This window comes from Diceros bicornis, chromosome 14 (assembly GCF_020826845.1).
Source record: "Diceros bicornis minor isolate mBicDic1 chromosome 14, mDicBic1.mat.cur, whole genome shotgun sequence".
Taxonomy (NCBI): domain Eukaryota; kingdom Metazoa; phylum Chordata; class Mammalia; order Perissodactyla; family Rhinocerotidae; genus Diceros; species Diceros bicornis.
Genome location: NC_080753.1, coordinates 31104745 through 31110744, shown reverse-complemented (window position 1 = coordinate 31110744; position 6000 = coordinate 31104745).

The following is a 6000-nucleotide window of genomic DNA, read 5'->3' as shown; positions in this document are numbered from 1 at the left end:
AGTTATCTTTGTGTACCTTTTGAAATACATGTGAATATATTGCTATTCCAAAAATTAAATTAATAATAAAAGGCATATTACAGTGAACTTCATATATAGGCATATAAACAAGAAAGAATTACTATATAGAATTTGTGGAGAACTTCCACAAACCAATATGAAAATGGGGCTCAACTCAAGAGAAAAACAAAAACAGTACAAAGGACAATTCCTCAGAGAGGAAACAATGAGATAGCATTTCACATCTATCACATTGGCACAGATAAGTCTGGTGATATGAAATGTTGGTGAGGCTATGGGGCAATAGAGACACATGGGTGGGAGTGTAAACTGGAAAAACCACTGTGCAGACCATTTGGCAATATCTAGTAGAGTTGATAATACAATTCCACTTTAAGTTTATAAACTTATACCCAAACTCTCCCACATTTGCACAAGAAGGTATACAGAAGTATGTTTATTGCAGAATTGTTTTATATAACAATAAACTGGATATAACTTTAATATCCATAAACAAAAGAATGGATACATTATTTGTGGTATATTTATATAATTAAATATTACAGAGCTGTAATGTATATAATTAAATGTACAGAGCTGTATACTGTCCAGTATAGTAGCCACAAGCTACATGTGGCTATTTAAACTTAAATTTAAATTAATTAAAATTAATTCCATGTTCTAAATTTAAATTTTTAAATTCAGTTCCTCAATAACATTAGTTGCATTTCAAGTGCTCAGTAGCCACATGTGGCTAGTGGGTACCATATTGGACACTGTTGATACAGAATATTTCCATCATTGCAGAAAGTTTTATTGGACAGCAATGTTATAGACAGATAAAATGAGCTATCTGGGTCTACATGTTTCAAAATATCTAAGTCTCAAAAATATTAAGTTGGTAGGAAAAAGCAAGCAAGTTGCAGAAGGACACTTAGAGTATTCTCCCACTTAAACAGTTTGGAAGAAATTGATGACATTAGTTGTCTTCAGGGAAGGGAAGTGTGCGGTGAGGGATGAAGTGGCTGGGAGACATTTCACATATACCCTTTGCATCTTTTAAACTTCAAACCATGCAATTGTTATCATCTACTCAAATGTAATAAAATAAAGTCTCCTGGCCCCAACCAATTCAAGACAAAGACCTAACACGTGGACAGCCCTTTTGGACTTCAGCTAAACCATATCTATTGGTTATTTATTGAAACCTAGCCACCAGGTTATCTAAAAAAAAGTAATCTTGTGTTTTATTTCTGTGATATTTTACAATTTCCACAAAATGCAAAATTTAAATATGAGCACTGAACTTCTACAGCAAGATCTTGCTCAATTCTCTGTATTAGTTTTATATGGTAATGAAAACCTTTGGGTGAGGCCAAAAATTCTTGAAATTACTTGTAGAGGAAAGGGGCAAGAGACGAATGTAATATGAACGTGAAACGAAACTGCAACGTGGTAGCTAATAAATAAATCTGGTTTGAACACACTAAAAATGCTATATATTTTCACAGACACATAAAAATATAGTAATAGTCCAAAAACATTCATGGGAATGATAATCATCACATTTAGGGCAGAGCGTACCTGGGGGGAGGAAGGAAGGGTATCAGGAAGAAGTATGCAGGGGCATCAATTGAGTCTGTAATGTTTTACTTATTTAAAAAATAGGGCAAATTATTAGTGTTGGAAAGGGGTTGGTGATACTGTGAGGTTCACTATGGCTATACCATGGAGTTTTCTGCTTATGTATTTCATCATTTTGAAAGAGAGAGAAAGAGAATGGAGAAAATTGTTTTAAGCTCTAAACGTGAAGGCCTGGATGTGAGAGAAAATGTGGCACTTTTGAGGAATTTAAAAAAGCTTCTGTAACCGGATATTAGTGTGAGAGTGGATTTGCTCTGGGGAAGTCTGGCCAGGTGAGCATGGGCCAGCACACTGGACTATTTAAGTCATGGTGAAAGAAAAAAATATGTAAGGCCTTCTTTATAAAGTAAATATAAGATCAGATATACGAATTTTTCTTTGAAGAATGGAAGTCCATTTTTAATTAGCAAAGGGCTCACTAAATAGATTTGGAAAACTTCAAAAAGCTAAGTACAATTCTCAAAGTGAGTGCATTTTTACTTTGCATTTTACAGCTCTCAAGATTCTGGCATCCAAAGGGAAGAAAATAAGAATTCTCCAAGGGCTAATAAATTTGCAAAGACCTCTTATTACCTGATTTAATTGTTCCAAATGCTTGCACCACACTGTTTAGATAAATTACAAGGATATCTATGAAATTTAATGATGGTTCAAAATTTGTATCAGTTGAGATAAATGGCGCATTCATGAGTTTACTAAGCTTTTCCCAAAGGTGCATTCTATTTAAAGGCAAAAATATCAATTTGTGATTATGATGTTAAAAGACTCATCCCATTATATATATATATGTGTGTGTGTGTATATATATATATACATATACATATACATATATATTTTTTGCTGAGGAAGAGTCACCCCGAGCTAACATCCACTGCCAATTTCCTCTTTTTGTACGTGAACCACCACCACAGCATGGCCACTGACAGACGAGCGGTGTAGGTCCACACCCAGGAACTGAATGCAGGCTGCCGAAATGGAGTGCACTGAACTTAACCACTAGGCCACCAAAGCTGGCCCATTATATATTTTTTATTTTATTTATTTATTTATTTATTTATTTATTTATGAGGAAGATCAGCCCTGAGCTAACATCCATGCTAATCCTCCTCTTTTTGCTGAGGAAGACCGGCTCTGAGCTAACATCTATTGCCAATCCTCCTCCTTTTTTTCCCCGAAAGCCTCAGTAGATAGTTGTATGTCATAGTTGCACATCCTTCTAGTTGCTGTATGTGGGATGCGGCCTCAGCATGGCCGGAGAAGCAGTGCGTCAGTGCGCGCCCGGGATCCGAACCGGTGGACCCCCGGGCCACCGCAGCGGAGCGTGAGCACTTAACCGCTTGCGCCACTGGGCCGGCCCCTATGTATTTTTTAAATGAAGTAAATTCTAAAAGTTTTCCCCCCTCAAACGCAAACACGGAACAATGCTCTTGCTTTAACTTTCTCTTCCAGGTCATGTTAAGAACTTTGGACTTTAGACTTGGCAATGAGAGGCAATGCTTCTTAATCCAGGGAGTGATGTGATGGTATTTGCACTTTTGAAAGATCATGCTGGCTGCAAAATGGAGAGAGTTGGCAGAAATTAGGAGAGGATGGGGGAGGCAGTTAGGACAGCTGTAGTAGTCGACAGGCAGTCTGTGGTCCACAGTCTTCCGTTGTGGACTACAGGTGAGCGAATCCTGGCCTCCGGTGGTAACAGTGAAGAGGCAGAGAGGTCAGAGAGCTAGACGGATGCTTAGCAGGCAGCATCTGCGTGAGTTGGAGGTGGGTTAGATATGAGGCTGGCAGTGGTGGCGAAGAGAGGGTAGTTGGAGGGAGAAAGTTACACGTCTGGCAAGGCTGGTCACTGGGAGAGATGAACCAAATAAGAAGCAGGTGTGGGGATCAGGCATGTCAAGAGCCCTGTTTGGACATGTTGAGGTGGGGTTGCGTCTAGGGTGTGCAGGCCTTAAGCATTTCTATAAACAAATTGATTTTAAAAAATATTACAAAATACATACGCCCAGGTGAAGTACAGCGATGTGTTGATGAAAATTTAGATTAATGGGTGAAAAGATGTACTTACATATATTTTTTTAACTGTCCAATCTGTGCACGTGAAGATTCTTTGTAGTTTCTCTGTAGTTTCCCAGGCATCATCTCTTCCCATTCAGGTCCAGGAGCCATTGCTTATTCTTTATTGTCAAATGCACCGCATCCAGATAATTTCATTCCTCCCACTGAGAGGAAATAGATAGCAACGCTGTCATTCTTCACAATGTCATGGATCTTTGGAATCTGTTTGTATGGAAACAACACAGATCTCTTGCCTCTGCTGTTCCCTAAAACCATTTACCTAATGCTGGTACGTCATTACCTGGGACACTGTGTCATGTGTGAATCTGGCTTCCCGTGACTCTCTCAACGGCTGTTACAGAGCTTCATTGATGATGACCACAAATGCAAGTCTTACTCAGAGTACGCACGAAAATGTAAAGCATAATTTGTTTCCTGGTTACATTAAATTTATTATTTGGAATGTCATAATATACACATAAAGAAGCCCTGTTTCAACCATATATTTTCTTGAGCTCTTTAGGATGCAATCGCTGCATTCTTAGAATGTGATCATTCTCGGTGATATGTCACGCTTGCTTTTTACACACTGCCACCAGCAAGATGGGGCAAAAAGAGCAGTCCCATTTGTACAAGGAATGTCCATGCCTTGACCAGCATGACTAAAGACTAGCCTGAGAGAGCAGGAGGTCGCCACACCAACTGAAGAGAAGAAAGGAAGGGCCTGCTGGGTTGTAAACTGAGGTCTTGAAAGCCCTCGGAGGAGGTGGGCAGAGCCACCCCAGAGGACAAGCTGGCATGTGGTGCAGAGACTGTGGAGCAGATGGGTGACTTCCCTGGGTACCAGTGGAGCCTGTGGAGTGGCACCAGCAGCCCGGGACACACAGAGTGAAGGACGCCTTCGCCCACCTGCCACCCTCTCCAGCCACATCTCCCCAGTTGTTCCGTGCTCCAGCCCTTTTTAGGTCCATACACCTGAAGAGCCTGGCTCTAGCCTTCTGTGCCCTTCTGTGACTCAGTAATGCATACTATTGTATGTGCTGTGTTAAGTATGTCACATCCGTGATCTCTTTTCGTTTTTGTCATCATCTCTCTGTGAATCTATCTGTACTCCTCACTGGGCAAGAACTACAAAAAAGGCAGGGACCTGTCTATCCCGCTCACTGCTGCATTGCCAACATCCGGCACAGTGTGGCACATTCAGAGCCCCTGGCTCCCTCCTACAGTTGGCCCACAATAAGTGTTTCTTACATTGAATTTGCATCTAGCCTAAAAATGAAGCGAGATGTTATTAAGTGTAGTAACATTTTTTTTGCCTTTTATGAATAATTTTTGCTAAGGAACAGTGACCAGAGAAAGGAAGATGGTTCTCTACTTTAAAGGGTGTATCTTCTCTGGATCTTTGATGTTGCTTTTTGGAGTGGTAATGGACTTTACGCAAGGAGTAGCTGTCTTCTGGGGGCCTACCCACACAGATGGAGGGTGTGGCGGTGGAGTGATCCCTCCCTGGCAACTGGGACTGGAGACCAGAGAAGGAGGTCTTTGTGTCTCAAGGCAGTAATCATGGAGAAGAGGAGCGTGTGTGTAGACCCTCTTTTTATTTAACACCTTCCCTTTCCCATCAAAGAAATGACAGTCAAATAAAGAAAATCACATTTATTTCTTCTAATCCAACCTCTAGCCCACTTAGATAACCAGCTACTTCCAAGTCTGGATGTGAAACTTTCCATTATGAGAAACTCTCTAGGACCTTCAGTCAGTAATTGTTTGCAGTAGTGGAATTTTGTGACACGGGCGCATGGTTAGAAAGAACATTTCTGTAGCAGTGTGAGCTGAAACATAGATGATGCGTGGCCTCAGAAAGTGCCCTCAAGCCCAATGTCACGGGGCATTCTCAGCCCCTGTCTTGCTTCCCCTCCTATTCCAAATCTGTGCCGTTAGCTGTATTTGGATAGTTTGGGAAAACAGGGAAAGGAAGGATGAGATGGTGAAAGACACTCCAGCCATCTGTCTGGAGTTAATATCAGAAGCTCTCTTATCTTTCTAAGAACTGGAAAGTCACTGGAGAAATAATTACCGCATGGACTAGAAATCTCGACTAATCTTTGGGTGAAAAATGCAAACAGGAATTTTCCAGTGTCCCCTATCTGACCTTTGCATCCTCAAAAAGATCTCAATTGATATCATTTGGGAGGGGAGAGTGACTCCTCAGTCTCAGGGAAACATTTTTAAAATAATTTTTTCATACCTAGGTATGATAATTATGTTGCATGACATTTGAAAACAGTGAAACGTTTTGCATTT